Source organism: Pinus tabuliformis, chromosome 2_2 (genome assembly GCF_031772625.1).
Source record: "Pinus tabuliformis cultivar Carrire ecotype Pingquan chromosome 2_2, CPIR1, whole genome shotgun sequence".
Taxonomy (NCBI): Eukaryota; Viridiplantae; Streptophyta; class Pinopsida; order Pinales; family Pinaceae; genus Pinus; species Pinus tabuliformis.
Genome location: NC_142300.1, coordinates 598,695,485 through 598,719,857, shown reverse-complemented (window position 1 = coordinate 598,719,857; position 24,373 = coordinate 598,695,485). Strand labels below are relative to the sequence as shown.

The 24,373-nt window shown below is 39.4% G+C and overlaps 1 pseudogene; it reads left to right on the top strand.

The window, feature by feature from the left end:
• The window catches only part of LOC149194074 (beta-1,6-galactosyltransferase GALT29A-like), a 53,205-nt pseudogene extending 29,158 nt beyond the window's left edge, over window positions 1-24,047 (top strand).
• The last annotated feature ends 326 nt before the right edge of the window (window positions 24,048-24,373 follow it).

The following is a 24,373-nucleotide window of genomic DNA, read 5'->3' as shown; positions in this document are numbered from 1 at the left end:
TATGCAATTCAATCTGATCCATAGGGTGGATGTCTTTTGCAAGGACCTCAAGGTTGGTCCTTATGTAGTCTGCAGCTGACTGTGGCTGCAACATGGTTGGCATAAAATGACTCATTACCATTTTGCCCTCATGTACATCATATGCAGACATCAATCTCTGTTGGTTTGTAGGGGCCATTTTCAACAAGTGATTATAGAGTTGTATCTTGAGTGGCTCATTCCTCTTTTTGATATCTATAAACTGTTGTTTGATGCCTGCTTCAACTCCCCTTTGGTGGCTTGAGGAGCTGACTTTTCCTCCAACTGTCCTTTCATGTTCCTGCTGAAAGGAACTTGGAGATGCTTCCATGCTTGGTGGGCCCATGCCCAAAGATTGCCCAATAGGAATTTCTTCCTCAGAGAGGGGATTCATTCTGTGCCTTTTCTCCCCATGACTTATAGATGTGGTGAGGGGAGTTTCCTGCTCTCTATCTCACTTTTTTCCCTTTTCTTCTTGTTGTGGAGTTTGTAGCACTGAGGTCTCCACTGTCTTTTCTTGCCTAGGAGGCAGATTTTCTTGTGCCTGCTGCCCAGTGGATATTGGAGCTTCAGATGTTTGCTCTTGCTGCCCTGGTTGCTCTTGTTCTTGCTGTTTTTTCTACTGTACCTCTTGTTGTTGTACTTCCTGTTGTTGTTCTGTAGGAGCTAACTGTTCTGGCTCCATCTGTTTCTCTTTGCCTTTGCTGGAAGTTTGATGAGTAGTTATGGCTGCTTGCTGATGTGCTGTGGAAGATGAGGAAGCTGCTCCTAGTTGCCTTTGATATGAAGAGGAAACCTGTCCACAAGTTTCCAAGTCAGCCTCTTTTTCAATATTCTTTGCATTTCTTTGTATCATTTTCTCTCTAGTAGTTGCCTCTTCTAAGGTGCCCTCTTTCCAACTCAACAAGTTGGCATACTTCTCAATGTGAGGCAATCTGACATGAGCATAAACACCCAATTTATGTTTTACCCTCCTGAGAGAAATGAAATGATTAGGGTCATAAGGTACCCAGCGAAAACTGGTTTCCAATCGGAGGGCCTCTAACATGCCATCTGCTTCCTTCCATCCCTCCTCCCTTATGTTGTAAAGAAAAGGGCCTAGCTGGTTTCTGACCTTTAGTTGCACTTTCTTGTTCTTACTATGGAAATGGATCTGGTCTGCATTTCCAAACTGCCTGAAGTATTCCAGGGCAAATAGTCTCATAGAGACATATCTTGGCAGCCTATAAGTGTCCAACTCACAGCCATATATTCTTATCACTGTATGGTGCTGGTAAAAGTACCAATCACCAATGTTGTAAGTCTTAGAGAGATGGAGAATTCTTTGCATTTCATCAGTCAATATTGGAGGTGGAACACCATATAACAAGGTCAAAGCTGGATGAATGAAAAGGTCTATGAATTCACAGTATGTGTATGGTGAGCAAGAGGTATGATGAAAAACTGAAGTCCAAAACACAACTGACCTTGGATTTCCCTGGGCATCAAGTTTCTTGAGAGGAATAGGTAAACTGTCAGGCTGATAAAATAAGAACAGATGATATATGTATCTGGTGTATCTAAACACCTTCTCCCTTTCTAGGTTCATCAGTTGCTCATGAATCTTGTTTGCAATATATGTAGCATAATCATAATGCACAGCAGGAGGCTTTCCAGGAGAAAATATGGACAGCATAGCCATAATGGTGTCATCAACATCCTCAGTTCCCTTGTAGCCCAAGACATAGCTGATCAAATCTACAAGCATTTTGCCCAAGTCATTGAGGTATGGATTTCCAATAGGAGGCGTTCTCACAGTTTCAGAGCTTGGCTGTATGAATAACTAATTGATTTTGATGATCTGGGCACTGTACAGGTTGCCCCCCTTCTTTAATAAGTCTAACATGGAGAGAGGAGTCAAGGGTCTTGCATTGTGAAAGTGCAGCATCTCATTTATGGCCTCAGGGGTAATATGAAACAAGACTGAGCCTGTGGGACTGAGAACAACTCTCTGACATGGATCATAGCATTCACAGCATCTATGGATCAAGTCTGGTAGGGAATTGACTTGAGGAAGGTTAAAAATGGGCAAATTGGAGTCCCAAATCCCTAATATATCAGCTCCACTGAGGTGTTGGGCCTTTAACTCATTCAACAGATGAATGTTAAATCTGGAATTCATTGAAAATGAGTCTATCATCTGATAATCCTTATCCCCCAGGGCCTTCCATTCTAATTCTCTTTGTGGGGCATTTAGAGGTTGAATATTCAGGGCTACTGGTGTTTCCATGGCTAATAAGGCCTCTGATTTGTATGTGAACTTGCTTGAGTGAGAAGAACAACGCAGGGGGGGTACTTTTGCAACAGAGAGGTAAAATGCAAAGGAACAGAGGGTAAATGGCAGTAGCAGCAATTGAAATACTGCGCAGAGGACTGATAAAGCCAATACCAGGACTGATAAGAGTGTCTCCACGGTGAATTAGTGCAGCTCGGGTTCTTAGTTCACGAATGCGCGAACTAACTGTGAATTTAGGTAAATTTTGCTAAATGTAGGCTCTGCAGAGGAATTGCGACCCACCAATTGGAAATAGATATAGGTTACTGGAGGTTTGCTGGTAAATTCAGTGTTTTTCACTCTTTTAAGCTAGCATCTGGACAAATATGGATAAAACCAGGTGCGGGGGAAGTGATTTTGATAAATACCTCTTTAATTGCAGGCAATTGCTGCGAATGCAGGTGGAATGGAAGCGCCCACGGTCTCTGTGTTGATTTCAGCAAGTTGGCGAATGAGGTCGTGATATGCATGCAGAGCAGAACAGTTCTTTGGTTTTTGCAAAAAGTGAGAAAAACCGCGTTTTTCGACAAAAATATGGACTTTTGGGTCATTGGCGACTTTTTTGGATGACGTCAACATGACGTCATCAGGTGGGGTCAGGGTCAGATGACGTCATCGAGTGATGTGGTGGCCTGTGGGTGGTCCACGGGGATGGTGAGGTGGCGGACAGGTCGGAGCAGTGGCGGACAGGGGCGCCGACGCGGCGGCGATGTGGCATGACGTAGGCATGACTAGTGGTGACGAGGACATGACGTGAGCAGCGGAAAACCATAAGCGGTAAGCGGATTTTCTCGGACCGCCTTAGATACGGTCGCGGTTTTGTCAGAGGGCAACTCGAGAGGATATGGGGGTGACGCGTGGCAGAGGCCTGACGTCACTCTCTGACAATTTCTCGAGCGATAAATTACGGTCATCGAGGCCGACACGATATGGATGTGGGCCGTCGGATGGGAAAACCCAGATCCGACGGTCGACGGGTCATCAAGTTGTCCGGACGATACGCTCAGCGGGCGAGAATAATTTAATATTTCCTTTGAAAAGCATGCCCAGCGGGGACTTAGGACTTTGGTGAATTTTATGGGTTTTTCAATGTATTTTTTAATGAAAATGCGCATTGTGCCAAACTTTGGATAAAGCGGAATAATGGGTTTTTGGTGCATTTTTGCAAATAAAGCGGGTTAGGAGTAATAGTGGGTTTTTTACAAGGTCTTTTTGCAAGTGAAGTGGGTAAATGGTTTCAATGATTTCTGAAGGGAAAAAGGGGGGTAGGGCTTTAGGTTATTAAACTGACCAGAGTTCAATTTAATCCCTGACTTTGGACATATGGCTATAATGCCAGGCGGAAGGGAATATTTATACATTGCTTGGGGTTTATACACCATAGTGTTTATAATAGTAGGGAAAAAGGGGAACATAGGGGATTTAGATAATAAGAAGTTTAGGAGTTAGTATGAGTGGAGGAAGGGGGTGAGGGGGTAAAACATTAAGTTTTATATGAAATCAACTTAGTTTAGGAAGTAGATCAAAATGAAAAGAATTTTAGACAAGAAATGTGGCTTTTAAAGAAATAAGAACCAACATAAAACCTTGAATTCTTTCATGAACACAACTGGTGAAGGGATGTTAGTAATGAATGTGAGGGGGGGAAAAAACAGGAAGTTAGACATGCTCCTTTGTTTTGCTGCACAATGATAGGGAAGAGGAGCTTCTCTTATCCATTGATGCTTCCTTTATGTTAGACCAGCAAAATTCAGTTGAAAGGAATGACATTTCTGCAACCCCATCTACCTACCCATCTACTTGCCTAGAATTTTTTTTGTTTCTTCATGGAGGGTGCACTTAGACTTGCAGACCCTCATGTGCCTTTTCTTTTCCTTTGGCTTTTTCTTTTGATTTTATATCTAGAACTACCCTTATTGCTTCCAAGGCCCCAGATTAAGTAGTTGGGAACCTTAATTCTCTACCTAACTAGTGGTCTGCCAAGATTAGACAGTTTGGACAGACTTCTTTCTCTATTCTATAACAGAAAATTGAAGCATGGCATGATCCAGATTAGGCTGTTGGACCATCCATCAAAATTGAGTCAACATCAAGCTTATGTACACATATTGTCTTCTCTTGGAAATATGGGATCTTTGCATCACCAAAGCAGAGCATATTTGGAACTTTTATTTGCCCATCATGAAATATGAAACCTATTGGTATAGGTATCTAACACCCTCCTAAGGGATAAGTGTGCAATTCCATAAGAATCTTTTGTTTTAGCTGGGAATTCTTACAGAGGTATAAGCGATCTTTGTACCATAACGAATCATTTTTCCAGCTAAATGTATCAGAAGTACTAGAATCTTGTTGTAGCTTTCGAATAAGTGCCCACACTTCTTCGTCATTCTTCCATTCCTCCCTTGCTTCGTTTATCCAATCTGGTTGGATAATAGAAATGGCACACAACAATGCTTCCACATCCTCATCCTTTCTTGAGAGTGCATCTGCCACCACATTTTGCTTCCCTTTTTTGTAGATGATTTCAAAGTCATAACCCAACATCTTTGTGACCCACTTTTGTTGCTCTTCAGAGGATAATCTTTGTTCTAAAAAGTATTTAAGGCTATCATGATCCATTTTTACCTTGAAGTGCCTTCCCATTAGGTAGGGTCGTTGTTTCTTAAGTGCATGGAGTATTGCCAACATTTCCTTCTCATAAATAGCTTTGCTTAAAACTTTCCCTTGATTGGACGACTTTCAAAAGCAATGGGTCTTTCATCTTGCATTAGAACAGCACCAATTCCATTTCCTGAAGCATCACATTCCACAATAAAGGTTTTTGTGAAGTCTGGTGTAGCTAAGACCGGTGCTTGGCACATTGCCTCTTTAAGATGTTCAAAGGCCTTTGTTGCTTCCGGAGTCCATGAAAATGAATCTTTCTTCAATAATGTTGTTAGAGGTGCTACTATTCTCCCATAATTCTTAACAAACTTGCGATAATACCTTGTCAACCCAAGAAATCCTCGCAGATGCTTTATGGATGTGGGAATTTTCCATTCCTTAATGGCTTTAATTTTGCTAGGGTCTACCTTAACTCCATGAGATACAATATGACCCAAATATTCCACCTCCTGGACTCCAAAGAAACATTTGGATCTTTTTGCATATAATTGTTTCTCCTCCAATAGTTGAAGCACCCTATCAACATGTTCAACACGATCCTTCCAAGACTTGTTGTAGATTAGTATATCATCAAAAATTACTAACACAAATTTTCTAAGGAATGGTTTGAAAATTGAATTCATCAAACCTTGAAATGTTGAAGGTGCATTGGTAAGGCCAAAAGGCATGACCAAAAATTCATAATGACCCTCATGAGTTCTAAATGTCGTTTTCGGAATGTCTTCAATCTTCATTCTGATTTGATGATATGCTGAATGAAGATCCAACTTGGTGAAGTAAATTGATCCATGCAATTCATCTAGTAATTCATCAATAACAGGAATGGGGAACTTATCTTTAATAGTGAGCTTGTTGAGCTCCCTATAATCTGGACACATGCGCCATGATCCATCCTTCTTGTGCACCAATACTACTGGAGCTGAGAAAGAACTTTGACTCGGTTGAATTATACCAGCCTCTAGCATTTCTGCAACCATACGTTCAATTTCACTTTTTTGGACATAGGGATATCTGTACGACCTGATGTTTGGAGGAACACTTCCTGGAATCAGATGAATAGCATGATCATGATCACGCATAGGTGGGAGACTCTTTGGAGTCTCAAATACCTTGGAATGATTGTCCAGGACTTTTTGGAGATCTGGAGAAATAGATGATTCCAATGTGGAAACATCTAGCGAACATAATTGTGCAATTACACCTCTTTGCTCCTTTTTTAGAAGCTTTGTCATGCCATTATAGCTGATTATCTTTCCTGGTTTCCCTGCAATACCCCTTAATTCAACTTCCTTTCCTTCCGTAGAAATTTGATGAAAAGTTCTTGAAAATTAAAAGCTATTGTACCCAAGGATTGTAGCCATTGGACTCCTAGTACAACATCAGCACCTCCCATTGGAATGGAAAGCATTGGGCTAGTCAATACATATTCTCCCATGGATAGCTTGATATTATGGCACTTTCCAGAGCAATTTATTGTTCCTCCATTTTCAATCATCACTTGACACTCTGGTGCTGGATATAGGAAGCAATTCATTTCTTTTGCTACCCTATAATGAATAAAATTGTGGGTGCTTCCTGAATCAATCAACACTATTACCTTTTTCTTCTTGATTTTTCCTTCTATCTTGATGGTTTGAGGAGTGGTAATTCCCGCCAATGCATTACAAGATATGGTCGGATTTATTTGTTCTTCATCTAGGCTTTGTTCCTGGAGTATATCTTCTTCTTTTGACCTTTCTTGCTCCTTTTTTTCTTCCTCTTCACAATCTATGTAGAATAATTTCTTCTCAGCACACTTATGACCTTTAGTGTATTTGCTATCACAACTGTAACAAAGCCCTTTTTCTCTTTTTTCTTCCAATTGTTGTGGTGTCAACCTTATAGGTTGTTGAAGACTAGGGGCAACAACACTTCCCTTTATAGTTGTGAGTGGTATGCTTCCTGGTTGCCATAATTTTGCTTTCCATTTTTCTTGCTAACCTGAATGCCTTCTCTAATGAATCAGGTTCCCAAAGGCGAACATCATGTTGGATATTATCCTTTAAAGACCCTATGAACACATCAATCCTATGCTCCTCTGGAATATCTTTTACCCTTATGTTCAATTTTTGGAACTCCTCAATGTGCTCCATTACTTAACCCTTTTGTTTGAGACTTATCAATTGGCTAAAAAAAGTGTTGTTTTTTGTATCTTCATAATGTGCTATCAATTCTTCCGTAAAAATTGCCCAAGTGATAAATTGTTTATGAGAGAAAAGCCATTGATACCATACAAACTGATTTGGTTCCAAATATACAGTTGCCATACGTACCTTTTGTGCGTTTTGCACATTATTGAGATCGAAGAATTGCTCCATCTGTAATATCCATGTGGCGGGATCCTTGCCATCAAACTTCCTCATATCAATTTTTGGAATATGGTGATTCTTCGATCCAACATTATCGTCTATGGAATCATGATTAACATTTCCTTTTTTCTCATCATGAGTTTCCTTTACTACCTTTTCACCATTAGTGACCCTTTCTTGTAGCAACTTCTTCAATTCTTCCATGTCTGTCTTCAAATCTATCTTCAAATTTTCCATGTCTCTCTTCAAATCTGTCTTCGAATCATCCATCTTAGCTTCCATTCCCTTTATCTTAGATTCCACGCCATTTATATTAGATTCCACGCCACTTATCTTAGCTTCTGTTAGCTTTTGTGAGCGTGACATTTGTTGCACTTATTCTTGTAATTTTGATATATCATGTAGCATTTCTTCCTCTTCTTCATAAGTCATGCTAGAGCTTTCAGGTTCCTTACTAGGTGTTTGCATTTTCTTTCCTCGGGGCATCAGTTACCGATAACAATGCTTTACTATGCCCTTTTAATTCCGTTAAACCAAGCTTACACAAAAATTAAAAAAAAAAAACTACACACCTTTTTTCACTTTATAGAAGCCTGATATTGAATCTGATGTATCTATGTAATTTTGTATCATCCAGTTCTGAAATTGCTATCTGTAGTAGCCTTCTGCGTCCTCTTTCCAATGCCACAAGTCTAAGCCAAATTGGAGTCTCCAAGGAAGAGTTATGTGAAATATCCCACAATGACTTTCTTTTAGACTGGTTCAGTAGAGCAAACTTGTACGATGTACCACGAGTCACTGTATCAACCTTTGAATCTGAAACACAGACAAAAGAAACTACAGTCCGTCCTCTTTGTATACCTTCTTATGAAATTTCAATCCGATCCCCAGAGAGAAAGTTATGACGATTTTCCCCAGGTCACCTGTTTTGAATGTAATTCAGGAGTCTACAAAAAGACCAACTTCCTCAGATCATATCTCCGCAAATATTGCGTGAAAAGCTCTGAAATTTGGACCCAAGGTTCAGCGCGATTTCTTCTCAAATGGGTTTTGTTTGCGACTTCTGAAACGTCACAGAAAAAAAAGGTTATAGCGAAAATGCCACGATGACCTGTTTGGAGCAGCGAAACCCTAGAATCCAAAGCTCTGATACCAAATGTTATGAAACCAGCTCAAGAAAAGATAGAAAAGATAGATCAACGCCTTAGAATTCAGCCTCTTCGAGGGGGATACCTCCTTTACATTACTTAAATGAACAATTCTTGGATGATACAAATGACAAAACCTCCTTTCTACATATAGGAGTCTAAGGAGTCACAATATAATCCAGCCGACCTAACAATAATAATATAAAGCCACAAAAATAACAATAGAGGGATTCTATGGGGCACAGAAATAACAATATGGGGGTAATAGGGGCACAACAATATAAATAAGGGGTATAACTACAATAGTAATGGGGTAATCACTAGTATTATAGGGACCCAACAATAAATTTCCCCTCTACCATTCCCAAATGGTTGATCTATGTCGATTTTCACCCCTATGTTGAGCTTGTTCTTAGAGGTTATTCATTAGACTTGGAGAAGGAGTGTTGGAGAGTTTCTTGGCTTGGACTTGGATTACCACTCAAGGAGAGCCTTTCAACATCAAGGCTATGGTTGTAAGCTTCACTTTTATTATTTAAATAATAATACAACTGTTGGTTCATCTTCCCAATATATATGTTCATGTATGTATTTTTTGCATTCCTTGATCAGCTAAATAGATTATTATTGGATTGGTTTTGGCATTCTTTTTTGTGTCTTGATCATTTTTGCAGGTACATAAGCACTGAAAGAAGCAGGAACAAGACCTTGCCACAAGCAATTCGAGGATCTCAATAAAGGAAATCAGATTAGCATCATAGCAAGGTAGGCCTTCTCTCTTATTCTATTTTTCAATCATACTCTAGAAATATGACTAGTTGATTGTCCCTTCAGTTGCTATACCCACTCATTGGGCTAGAGGGATCATCTATGTCCTCAGAGAGGATTAAGCTTGACAACAAGAGGTCAACCGGGAAGTCTCCCTTTGAATTGATATATGGAATGGCTGCAATTTTCCCTATCTAGTTATCCACGCTTGTGGCTAAAATCCTACAGGATGTTGAGGAGAGGCCCAACTCTCTTACCAGGAGAATAAATCAGTTGGTGAAGCTGAAAGAAACTAGAGGGGAGGTAAGTCAGAATCTATTTGAGTATCAAGAAAAGTTGAAGGCTCTTTTTGACAAAAAGACAAGGGAAAAATCCTTAAAGCTAGGAGATTTGGTACCCAGATGGGATGTTAGGAGGGAGGAAAAATAAAAACATGGAAATTTTGATCCCTTGTGGTTTGGACCCTTCAAAATATCTGAAGCAAAATGAAATAACATATATTTACTATAAAACTTATATGGTGAGGTGCTTGAACTGCCTATGAATGGGCAGTTTCTCAATCTATATTTCCAACACTAAAATGCTCTATTTCCACCCACTGTATATACTAGTGAGCCAATGTACATATCAGTAATATTTTAAGTTCTTAATACTTTTGTTTTTTCTTTTTATGTGCTTGAATAAAATGAATCTATGCCCAATGGTGAAGGCTACTAGTCTACAAGTTCTTAGCACCATGCCAGTAAGGCATTGTCCCCAATTGGAGCCAATGTTCTCACTTGAAATACCATCTTATATTTGTTTCAAACAGTCTTATTTTTCATACCTGATGCAAAGAATCTTATGTGCTTTCTTGGTCAACTAAAGGAAAATCAAAAAGGGGAATTTTAAATCCAAAAGCTAAAAAGGAGGGTTGACCATCGAGATCCTGATTTCAAAGAAGGCTCAGCATATCGAGGGCCAAAATCAAAGGGAGAACTGAAATTTCGAGAGTCGAAATTCAGAAGGGAGCCGAAAAGGGAATGGTCGTAATTTAGAGCCGATTATTAGAATCTGATATCGGGACTTTGAGATATCAGATCATAGAGAAATAGGGACCTCGACGGTCTATTTAAAATTGGACCCGAAATGGAATATCGTAGCAGGAAGTCGGAAGGAGAAGCAAAGAACACATCAGATCTTGAATTTTGGAGGGTCTACCATTTTGGAACTTCAGAGATCGGAGTTTCACAACCCCTTAAAAATTGTAATTCCTTTGTAAGCGTTGAAATTGCGGAGAAGGGGAAATATAAAGGAAATCATCACAAAACCAAAGGACCTAGTGACCCTTTCTCTCTCCTCTAAGAAGACACATGGAAGCAGGTGATTGGACCTGAGGAGCAGATGTGGCAGATGATGTCATCATGGAGTGGTCATATAGTGGATGAGTGGCAGTCAATTTCGGCATTTTTGGGGGCCTAATAGGGAAAATCTGGGTGACACGTATCACCACTCAGTTGGCGCCATTTGGAAATTATGACGTCAATGTGACATCATTATTGCATGTGTGAAAAAAAATTGGACCCTATATTAGGAGGGCGGACCTACGTTTTTTGCATGGGTTTTGGGCATGATGGTTTTCTTCCCATGGAATTTTTTAGTTCCGGTCAAGGGAACTGTAGTTATATTCTAATCCAGGGTTAATGGATTGGGGTTTATTAATGCTTCGGCATGTATATATATGTAACATTGAAAGGAACATAATGAAAAATCAATCTGGTAGTCGATGTTTTGGTATCCAAGGCAAAGTCTTTTGTATATATGTTTTATGTTCTTTCCATTGTTTAATTTTTGTTTTTAGAATTCGTATGTAGGTAATTTTTGTACGGGATTAAAACCTACAGTCATTTTGAAGATCGATTTTTCGGAGGTTGGATTTTTTGTAACTCTTGTTAAATTGTTTTATGTAAAAGTTTTGATCTGATAAAGGGGCTCTGATGTTAAGTGGAATTTGGTCATGAGGACTCAGAGGACCAAGGGTGTAGAGAGGGCAGAACATTGGAGTATTATAAAGAATATTGGAGGGAGGAGGCATCGTAAATCTGTTTCAATTCAAATTTGAAGAACTTTTGATGAAAGGAGTTGCGATATGTGATGGTGTGTGGTTGTAGAAGCCTAAAGAACTAAGGGGCGAGATAAAATACACCAAGAGATAGGGCCCAACAGGATTTTAAATGCCTTAGCACCTGAGTGCTAAGCCTTTGGTCATAGCACCCAATCCCATGGAGGAGAAATAGGAGGAGGGGCAAAGCAGGAAGGAGTTGGGGGCATCAAAATGTTGTGATTTCATAACTATTTTAATAAGAGTTACGATATGATAAGGCTCTGATATTGTGATACAAAGGAGTAAGGAATTTCAATGGGTTGGTGTTGCAGGAGTAATTGTGGCTACATGAAATGCTGGGTCAAGTTGAGAAAGTACCACGATGTGCAGGGATAAATTTGGTCCTGTCTTGTGCTAAGAAGTAAGTCATCCCCAACATAGCATGTGCATTACAGGGGATTAAATGAAGAGTAGTGCCATCAATTCAGAGAATCCATGTTGTTGTACAGGCTATCTTTGTGTAGTGTGATTGAGAATTAATTCTTAGTATGGATATCACTCAAAGACCCATTCTCATCGATTAATGATGCATAAATGGGATCATTTCGTCAATCCCGCATAGTTCCAGATCATCAATCCACCACGAGTCCCAATAAGGGAGCCTGAGTCCATCCGAAGAAATCAGAGGAATTGGAAATGGAGATATTTTGCTATGTCAATCATGACACGTCATGTTTTGTAAATATTTCATTTCAAAGAGGAATCAAAATCTGTCAGGACATCTAGGCCACTCACATGCTCAGAAAACTAGGTAGTTCAGACATATGGAGGATTCAATATATTGTGTAATTGTTTGTTTGAATTCTCTCCCTATTAGTGGGAGGAGGAACTTAATATGAAGTGTTTGATTTTCCTAGTTCCAAGAGGTTGTTATTGTCTCACAAATCCCACAAGTATGGGTTGTGATATGTATTTCATTTCGGAATATTAATGAATAAGTCATGGTGATTCCAAGAATTTGGAATATGTAGTATGTGTTCTTCCATTGTTGGATTCACTCTTAATTCACATATTTACTTAGGTTATGCGATAGCGGATTGAACCTGTGAAATTGTAGATTATCTATGTTATGTATTAGCAGATGATACCAATGAAATTGCAGAACTACATGTGTTATGAAATAGTTGATAATACCTATGAGAGATAGAGTTGAAAGCCTTAAAGTGTGCTCCATATCTTTTTCACCCTAGTCCTTTTATCTTTTCATGGTCCTGTCGGGATTTTTTTCCAAGGATTCTATGTTTATCTAGCCCTCTGCACTAGGTTCCTCACTTCTATTTCTTTTTTCCATCTTTACTAAAATGATAAATTAAGTTGCATTCTTTGTGTGTCAACCACCAGACCTGAGTATTTATTCTTGGGAATGATACATTTTTCATGTGTATATTGAATTTTCCTCTGAGAAAGGAAATTGAACCAAAACCTAAATAATTTTACATCCATCTCTTGATTTGAACTGATTTATCTTCAAGAGAGTCTAATATGTCCTAGGCACTAACCTCTCTTCAACCCAGGCGTTGTCTCTAGGAGCTACAACATCTTACATCACCATTTTTTTTTGTAAGCTTAGGTGGGACCTTCTATTTTTTGAGTTTTTACATGTCCTTTATTCACCCCATTTCAAGGGAGGGTAGCACAAGAATCGAACCCAAGATCTCCGGTTCGGTGAGACTTCATTTTTACGGCCATTGCCACTTGAGCTACCCCATGCGGACAACATCTTACATCACCATTGCCGGAGAGTGAATAAGAATATTTTTCCCTGGGTATGAAATTAGTACATTCCTTTTGTCAGGTGAGAAAAGGAAGTGTGGGTTTAAGATCTCTCACCTTATAAATTCCATTGTTTAAAATAATTGCTTCATCTCCTTGCTTTTGAAAGGCCTCATACTTGTTATGATACTTCTCACTCCTCCCGTATTCGACCCTAAAAAAATCATATCTAGGAGGACTCAAAAAGAGAGGGGCCCTATTACTCCAGATCTTGTGATCTCATTCCCTGAAGTGACAACTTCTATCTCTTAGAAGGTTGAGATAAATTCCTTTGAACCCTCTTCTAAAGCTTTGGAACATTCAAGAGAATGTTATCAATTGTTCAGCCCATTTCCCTCAAGAACCAACTCTGAAGAGAATTCTGTCAATACACCTCTTTTCACATTCCGGACCCTCCCAGAAGCTGAGGAAATTAAAGATATCCTCATTAATAGTTTGACTTAGAGCACTACTCAACCTCAAATTTTCGTTATCCATATAGCCCCCCAACTAGACCCTGCGATAAATCTTCTAGCACCTCCATTGTAAAACATGGTTGTCCCTGGTTTTCTACTTAATAGATATGATCCACTCAACCTGCCACAGCCTCTGAATGGGATGCCACAAGATTACCTTAAAATCCTACCCATATTCACGGGAGAGGATGATATCTCAGCCCAAAAGCATATAGAAACCTTCTGTGCATTTGTTGAGAATATGAATGTAGAACATCTAGATGTAGTACTAAGACTCTTTGTTCAGTATTTGGATGGAGAGGCCAGGAAATGGTTCAAGAATCTACTAGATGCTTCAATTAATACCTGGGAGGAGATGGAGAACTCTTTCATGGAGAAATGGGGGGAAATAAAGGACCATAGGTATATCCTTACACAATTCAATGCAATGTAGAACAAACACAACAAAGATGTCTCAAAGTTTATAAGGAGGTTTAATAAACTATCTAAGAGTCTTCATGTCGAAATTAAACCGCCGCAAGTTGCTGCCAAAGTGGTTTTTCTCGGGGCATTTGAACCATAGTTTGGGTTCACCCTTAGAGAAAGATGGTCGCATACTCTAGATCAAATCCAATTAGATGCCCTAGAAGTTGAAAAAAATTTCACCTCCAGTGGAAAGTGGAAAGGGAAGGTTGAATATGGTGATAGGAGGCAGGGAAAGGAAGAAGACAGGTCTTCGTGGCATGCAAAGGAAACCCAAGAACAAAATTTAGACGAGATGAACAAGCTAATAAGGAATTTGTCTAATAAACTTGTAAAATTTGAGTTGGAAAACAAGAACCCCACTCGAACAAGTTAGCCAACTCCCAACAGAAATTTTAATCTCCAATACAGGAGACCACCTTTGCAGCTCTTACAAAGGGAAAGAAGGATCAACCATACCGTATTCAGTCTCCTCTGTGTTTAGAGGATGATCCCGAGGAGATTATGGAAGAAATTATCAAACTTCAAGAAAACCAGTTCTCTTCTCTTGCAGAGAAAGAAAATGAAATAGAAGCACAGGTAGGAGAAGGGGTTGATTTGGACACCCCATTGGATGATGAGGAGATGGATAGTTACTGAAAATAGTTTTCTAATTTCATGCAAGCCCAGTTTCATAAGAAATATGATCTCAGGTCATCTAGAAAAAGGTTAGGGGGAAATATCAGACTGAATAAACTCTTCATCTGAGTTTGCCAAAGCCAGCAGAGAAAGGTAAGAAACCACTCAACCCTATCCAACCAACCATAAAGAATCCTTTAGTTTTGTTCCAAATCTTTCTATAGCCTCCAAAACAAATAAATTTGCCCCACTGATAAATCCAATCTGCAATGAAAACAAAGAACTTTTTGAGTCTGCTAAAATTGATAACAATCCCTCTACCTTCAATCTTCAAAAAAAGTTGGGGAAAGTCAAGATATTCATCCCTTTGATTGAATTTTTGAAACAACCTAGTTATAAAGCTCAAGTGTCTCAATTTATGATTTCACCCATCATTACCCTCTTGCAGGATAGCCTTAACCTGCAGGAAGAGAGGCACATGGTTATGTTTGGACCCCATGTGGAGAAGGACTCATGCACTGCCCCATTCTATGTCACCTTGGTGATTCATGACCTATTGCTACATAATTGTATGCTTGACTCAAGAGCGTCTCATAACTTAATGCCATTATCTATGATGGAGCAGTTGAGACTATAGATAACAAAACCCTACAAAGATCTATACGCATTTGATTCCAAAAGAGTAAAGTTCCTGGGTATGATCAAAGATTTAGTGGTCAATTTGGCCCAAATCCCAGTGAAAAGTGTAGTTATGGACATTGTAATTGTTGACATCCCTACAAGATTTGGTATTCTTTTGTCCACGTCATGGGGATTGAAAATTGGGGGTCGATTAAAATAGATCTAACATATGCTACTATTCCCATGTTTGGTGGGGAAGAGCATCGATTGTACATGGAATCTATATTTGTGAAGATAGATACAAACGCAAACTGCTCAAATAATTCCCCTGTGTATGGTAAGGAGAAGGAATTTTCTTGTCTGTTATTAGAAGAAGATGATCAAATCATGGGAGACACCCAAGTGGAATATACAACTCAGTTGAGCAAAAAATCATTGGAGCATGACAAGGTATGGAAATTGTATTTTGATGGTGCTTATTTTAGGGAAGAAATGGGGCAAGTGCGTTATTGGTATCGCCAGAAGGCATCTTGATCCCTCTCTCTTTCAATATATAGTTTGACACCAAAAATAATGTTGTTGAATACGAAGCTTTGATTTTGGGGCTACAAGCTGCTAAAGACCTTAACATCGGGTACTTGAATGTGTTTGGAGATTCACAACTGGTGGTGAAGGAAATAAAAAATCAGTGTCAAACCAAGCATCCAAGATTGAAGGCCTAAAGGAACAAAATATGGGATTTTGTTGAAAACTTTTTCTTAGCCTTCAATATTCAGTTCCTACACAGAGAACTAAATCGCATGGCGGACTCCTTAGCCATCATTGTTAGAAATTTTAAGCCTCCCCAAAATACATTGCTCAGGTATGAAGTTCAGGCCAGGTACAGGCCGTCGATACTAGACAATGTGAAGAATTTGCAGGTGTTTAAAGATGAAGAACAGATTAAGCACTTCATGGAGGTCGTTGGGGAATTCTCGAACTTGGTGATTGGTAAGGAGGATGAGGAGATGACATGTGAACAACATGCTAGTTGGGAGGGAACCATTGTTGGTCACAAGATATTGCAATTAAAGGGGAATACCATCCCCAGAGGGTTGGTCCCATTGGAAAATATTTTCAACTCAAATGATGTGGATGCTAAGACAACTAAATAAGAGCTTGAGGAGTAGTTGGAGGATTGTAATATTGGCACCCAGGAAGATTCAAGAATCATCAAGTTAGCTAAAGGAGTTCCAAGGGAATACAAACAAAGATCTCTTGACCTTTTCAAGGAGTACATGGATGTGTTCCCTTAGTCATATGATGATTCGAAGACTTTTGATCCAGGTGTCATGCAACACAAAATTCTTCTAACAACTGTGGTGAATCCATATAAGCAGAAGCTCGGGCAGATTAATCCTCTATTTCTCCCATAAATTGAAAAGGATGTGAATTAATTATACATACTAAGATAATTATGCCTTTAAGGTACTCCAATTGGGTAGAATATTTGGTTCTTGTCAGGGAGAGGAATTGACAAATAAGGTTGTGCATAGATTTTGAAAATTTGAATAAGGCCTCGCTGAAAGGTAACTATCATCTGCATAAAATGGATTATATTCTACAGAAAGTGGTAGGGCCTACCCGGATGTCCATTATGGATGGTTTCTCTAGATACAACCACATCGTTGTACACCATGAGGATCAGAATAAAACAACTTTTACTACACCATGGGGAACGTTTATGTATGCTAGAATGCCTTTCGGCCTCATAAACATTGGAGCTACTTTCCAAAGAGTGATGGATATAGAATTTGTTGGTGGATATGGTGAGGTGCTTGAACTACCTATGAATGGGTAGTTTCTCAAGCTATATTTCCAACACTAAAAAGGTCAATTTTCACCCACTGTATATATCGGTAAGCCATTGTACATATTAGTAATCTTTTAAGATAGTATTTCTTCTATTTTTCATTTTTATGTACTTGAATAGAATGACTCCATGCCCAATGGTAAAGGCTACTAGTCTACAGGTTCTCAGGACCTTGCTAGCTAGGCACTATCCTCAATTGGAGTCGATGTCATCACTTGTCATAAAAATCTTATATTTTTGTCAAACGGTCTTATTTTTCATCCCTGGTGTAGAGAAGGAAACGTGCTTTCTTGGTCGACTAAAGGGTAAGCCAAAAGGGAGATCCTAAGTCCAAAAGCTAAAAGGAGGCCTGACCATCGGGATCTTGATTTCATAAAAGGCTCAGCTCATTAGGGGCCAAAATCAAAGGGAGAACCAAAATTTCGGGAGCCAAAATTAAGAAGGGAGCCACAAAGGGAAGATCCAAAATTCGAAGTCGATTATGAGAACCCGATATCAAGACTTTGGGATATTAGAGGATAGAGCATAAGGGACCTCACTGATCTATTTAAAAGCATACCCGAAATGGAATATCGGAGCAGGCAGTAAGAAGGAGAGGCAGGGAACACATCAGAGCTCGAATTTCATAGGGTCGATCATTTTGGAACTTCAGAGATCAGAGTTTCATAACCCCTTAAATATTGTAATTCGTTTGTAAGCGTTGAAATTGCGGAGAAAGCGAAATACAAAGGAAATCATATCAAAACCAAAGAACCCATAGACCCTTTCTTTCTCATCCGAGAAGACACATGGTTGTAGGTGATTGGCCCCAAGGAGTAGATGTGGAAGATCATGTCAGCATAGCGTGGTTGTACGATGGGCGCTTGGCAATCACTTTCAGCATTTTCGGGGGCCTAATGGGGCAAATTTGGGTGACACATGTCACCACTTAGGTGGAACTGTGTGGAAATGATGACGTCAATGTGACGTCATTTCAGATGTCGGTTTTTCGGAGGTTGGAGTTTTCGTACCTCCTATTAAATTATTTTCTATAAAAGTTTTGATCTGATAAAAGGGCTTTTAATGTTAAGTGGCATCTGGTCATGAGTACTTAGAAGACTAAGGGCATAGAGAGGGCATAACACCTAATTGTTATAAAGAATATCAGAGGGAGGAGGCATCATAAATCTATTTCAATTCGAATTTGAAGAACTTCCAATGAAAGGAGTTGCGATGTGTGGTGGCGCGAGATTGTAGAAGCCCAAAGAACCAAGGGGTGAGAGAAAATACACCAAGAGATAGGCCCCTATATGATTTTAAAGACCTTAGCACCTAAGTGTTAAGACTCTGGTCATAGCACCTGGTCCCATGGAGGAGAAATAGGAATAAGGGTTAAGCAGGAAGGAGATGGGGGCATCAGAATGTTGTGATTTAGTAACATTATTTAATCAGAGTTACGATATGATAAGGGTCTAATATTGTGGTACAAAGTTGTATGGAAGACAAGTGGGTCGGCATCTTAGTAAATATATGTAGAAGGTTGATGTCACAGTAGTAATTGCGACTGCATGGATCACTGGGTCAAGATAAGAAAGGACCAAAATGTGTCGAGAGAAGTTTGGTCTTGTCTTGTGATAAGAAGTAAGCCATCCCCGACATAGTATGCACATTACAAGGGATTAAATGAAGAGTAGTGCCATCGTTTCATATAATCCATGCTACTGTAAAGTTGATATTTGTGCAGCATGACTGAAAATTAATTCTCGGCATGGACATCACTCAAAGACCCATTCTGAGCAATTAATGATACATAAATGCAAGCAATTTGTCAACACCCCATAACTCCAGATCATCAGCCCACCACGGGTCCCAATAAGGGAGCCCGAGTCCACCCCAGGAAAATAGAGGAATCGACAACGGAGATATTTTTCTATGTCAATCATGACACATCATGTTTTGTTTATGTTTGTAAAGATTTCATTTCAAAGAGGAATCAAAATATGTTACGACAGCTAGGACACTTGCATGCTTAGACAACTGGTCAGTTCAGATAGTTGGAGCATTCAAGATATTTTGTAACTATTTGTTTAAACTCTCTCCCTATAAAAGGGAGGAGGAGCTTAATAGGAAGGGTTCGATTTTCCTAGTTCCAAGAGGTTGTTATATTCTCCCAAATCCCACAAGTCTAGGTTGTGACATGTATTTCATTACGCAAGATTAATGAAGAAATCCTGATGATTCCAAGAATTTGGGATATGTACTATGTGTTCTTCCTCTATATTCCACTTCATGTGTGTTTTCTTTTTCAAAAATTGCGTAATTGTAGTTGTTGGATTCACTCTTAATTCACATATTTACTTAGTTTATGCGATAGCATATTCAACCTGTGAAATTGTAGATTTATCTATGTTATGTATTAGCATATGATACCTATGAAATTTCAGAACTACCTGTGTTACGAAATAGCTTATAGTACCTGTGATAGATAGAGTTGAAATCCTTAAAGTGTGCTCCATAATTTCTATGCACCCCACTCCTTTTATCTTTTCATTGTCCCACATGGATTTGTTGCCTAGGGTTTTATGTTTATCCAGCCCTCTGCACCAGGTTCCTCTCTTCTATTTCTCCTTTCCATATTTACTGTAGCAAAAAATTAAGTTGCATTCTTTGTGTATCGTCCATCAGACCTGAGTATTTATTCTTAGGAATGACACATTGTTCATGTGTCATTTGAATTTTCCTCTGAAAAAGGTAATTGAACCAAAACTTAAATCATTTTACATCCATCTCTTGAGTTGCATTGATTTATCTTCAAGAGATACTAAGATGTCCTACGCATTGACCTCTCCTCATCCCACGGGTTGTCTCTAGGAGCTACAACGCGCCCAATGCATTTTCTTATCTTCAATCACGTACACATACACATAGTGTACATCACATGCATACACCCACATACGACATACAACACCACGCAATACATGCACCTACACTTGACATACAACACATACACCTACATCTGGTGTACAACACAACACATACACCTGCACCCGGTGTATGACATAACACATACACCTACACCCAGTGTAAATTAAAATACATATACGTAAACAAAATACAACACAATGAATACACTTGTTACGATGCCACAACTACATAATGCACATACGTAGTACCAAACGTAAACCAAAAAACATGCACAAAATACCACATGTGCACAACACAGCATGCACGACATGCACACACAACCACATGTATAACATGTACATAATACCACATGTACACAGTACCACCTGTACACAACACCACGTGTAGACAAAACCACTTGTACAAAGCACCGCATGCACGACATGTACACAACACCCCATGTACAACATGTACACAACACCACATGCACATAGCAACGTATGTACAAGCATACACACAACACCACCTATACATATCACCATATGTACAACATGCACACCATGCCATATATACATAGCACCGCATGTGCAACATACACAAGCACCATATGTACACAACACCGCATATCCACCATGTGCACAACACCATATGTACACAACGCCACATATCGGCATGAACACAACACCATCTGTACATAACAATGCATAAACAACATGTACACAATATCATATATACACAACACCGCATGCACAAAACATCGCAGGTGCAATATGTACAACATATATACAATAGTCATACCATACATCCAGGGATCACACATTGATTCTACCAAGCAACCTTGCTTCTAGTGTCTTTCCACTATCCATGCTTTTCCCAGCATGTCGCAGATTACATTGCTTTCATTTTGTTGATGTACCCCTTAGCATTACCTTTCCATAACATAAACATAGGCATAGTGCAAGCATATAATATCAATTCATATCTACATGATACTGACCTGATAGATATGTCAGGGCTATTCTTCCCACATGATTCCTCATAAACCAGGAACCTCTTCATGTCATTCCTCCACATAAGCAATCAGTCCTCCACAAGAATGATTCTTGATGACCTCGTCAGACAATGACATACATACATACATATATACATATAAACATCAACATAAAACCATCATGATCCTTGACAACCCTATCAGACAACTGCATATATATATATATATGAACACTAGCACAAAACAATCCTATTAACCCTGTCAGCCAACGACATACATACATACATATATGCATATATAAACATAAACATAATTGATCTGAATGGAAATTTACCCATGGTAATGTAACTAAAGGTCATAAATAACTCACCCATGGTATTATCCACCCATGTTATTTACCCATGGTGATGTAACTAAAAACAAAGGCTATAAATAACGAGACTCACTCTATAAGAGGACAAATTGTCCATCACAATATAGTTGCAATCAATATCCTAATCTATTAAAAATTAGTTTTCTGATTTTTTTTGGGTTGTTTTACTGTGTGGGTTTCTTCTTTCCCTTCCTGGTGCGGAAATTACTCAAATCTTGGCCCCTCCCCATAATCTGGATCAATGATATCAGAGCAAGTTAACGACATTGTGGGAACCAAGGTTTTATTAGGCTTTCCAAGGTGACTTCATCGACTTCTTGCCATGAATTGTTTCAATCTACAAGGTTTTGGAAACCCCTCACCTTCCTCATCGTGTTGATCTATGTATGCTACACTTGGGAGTTCTCACAGTTGCTTATTTGTGTCTCCTTTGTCATAACGAGTTTGAATGAGTGAGCAAGGAAGCGTGAAGGTTCCAGTTTGGGGTTTGCGTTACGGCATAAGTGTTAAATTTTATAAATATGATGGTCATTGATTTGTATTATACAATGGTTGAAACCCTTGATTCTGCGCGTCTAGAGTCCTTGCTTCGAGACAGCTAAAATAAAATATGATGCAGAATCTCAACCGCGGGTCGATGACTAAAGCAACGCATTCTCTTCTCCTCCATGCAAACTGTGTTTTAATGGAGCATGCAAAGGGCGTCCTGGAACTATATGCATCGACTTTTTGTTGTCTTCTGGGCTACAAATTGACTAATAACATAATGGAATACAAGGTCCTCACTGTTGGATTTCAGCATGCTCTCGACCATGGTATCACTAACATTAAAGAACATGGAGATAGTGAGTTACTTTGCAGACATGTGAACGAGAAGTACAAGAGTACGAGCTTGAGACTCACCAGGTATTACAACACCATGCGACAGCTCCAAACCGAGGACGTTGAAAGTCCACTTGTGTAAGTTTGTCCTGTCAAGAATATTACCATCATCGCTTTCATGGACGACCACATCCTGTGTGTGGGTTACAACAATCTTGTCTTGAAAAAATCCATGCCTCGCATAGAGAAGCTTGGCGTCGATTAAATAGTCGTCACCATCAGCAAGAAGGGAAACTCTTGTGTCAACCATTGATGGTCATCCCCATCAACAAATTCTTTGAAACCAATGTCGATAACAAAATAAACTTAGGCCAACGCCGAAAACATCTACAACCTTTTCAAAAGCCATGAAGTTGTCAAGGCCAAGCACTAGATAAAATTTGACCTGACGTTTAAGTCTTGGGTTAAGAACAAGCGGTTCCACCCATAGGACATGGCAGAGCTCTGCAATTTGGTAAAAACCCCTTTGGATAACCACTACAACAACATTGTGACTCTGGAGACCTGGCCCAGGCAACGCCATTGGAGTTGTGTTGTGGTGGGTAACAACGACATCCTTCTGCACAATACCCATGGCTCATTGATCGATTCCCATGAGATGACAATCTGACTCAACAATGCTCGCACCAAGGATTTCCAAGAAAGATTGGGTTCCAAGACCACTCTGGAATTCATCAACCACCATATTTTGTATTCATGCGCCTTGAGCTGCAGGTGCTTTTTCCATCCATATGGGAACAATGTCCCAATTTTGTTTTACATATGCCACCTCATGCATTTCATGGACTTCACCCTATGCAACGAGTCCCACAAAGTCCCTTCGTTTGTCACCAACCCCGATTCGACAACTTGTGTAGCAGAGTGGCAAAGTAGTATTCTCTTAGGAATTTTGTGAAGACCACTGGGAAGCATCTGGATGAATGGAGCATGGCGCACGAGGGCCCCATGTTCCATTACTTTTCTAGAACGTGGGAGGTGATGCTCACATTGGACATTTGCAAAAAGGTAAGTCTCTTTGGCTTCGAGAAGTTTCCTCAGGCTAAGTAGCATTACCATTCAAATGCAGAGGAGGACGACAGATATATCGTGGCTTTCACCCATAATGAGGCAATGGTACTTCCATTTCTAGTGATGGATGTCTATTTCCAGTTCACATATTGTCCTTCTTGGGATTTTTCAAGGAAATATTATCAACAGAACTTGTTGCGAGAAATTATTAGCTATGATTTAGATATTTGTTGTCAAGATTTCCAAAGTGATAATTTTGAAGAAATTTTTGCACCTATTAAAACTTTTTATAAGAAAAAAACCACAAAATTATATGCACGTACAACATATGTAATTGATGGGTGCGCAACCTTTTTTCATTGTGAGCACTTCTCACTAGTGAAGAAATTCAATAGAGCTGCACAACTCATGACAAAGGTCGTTTTCCATCGGTTGCTCAAAGCTACCATTAGATTGCTTGTAGTTTTGGAAGCCAAGGACATAAATCATGGTCTTGATTTTTCTTCAACACTTTTAAGTATTTCTTGCAGTTTAGAGGCACTTCCAAAGGTTTCTCGTGTCATTTATCCTACCATTGAAAGTCATCCAGTGGATCACATTGCCAAGCACATGGACTACATATTTGGAAATAATCCTCTTAGCCTTTCATATATGGTTAACATGGTTTCCCTGGAAAGGGTGTTTCATTTAAGCATGGTAGAAGAACTTGGATTTATTGATTGATTTATTACAACTAGTCCTGTGAGAATCTACAAAGACAAGCCACTAGATAAGCCACCATATTTGTACCAAGCAAACTAGCAAGCAATTATTTTCATCCTAGTTATGGGTCAACCACACAAAACCCTTTGCCAACGAATTCCAGTGTCTTAGCCACACATTGTCCACATCACAGTTGGCCCACTAGCATTATAGGGTATCTCTATCCTTGGCTCTTCGTTCATCGTGGTTATGGGTTAACTGCATAAAACCCTTTTCCTCAAAATCCATTTGCTTGGCCACACGCTTTCAATATCACAGTTGGATCGCAAGCAATACATGGTATCTCT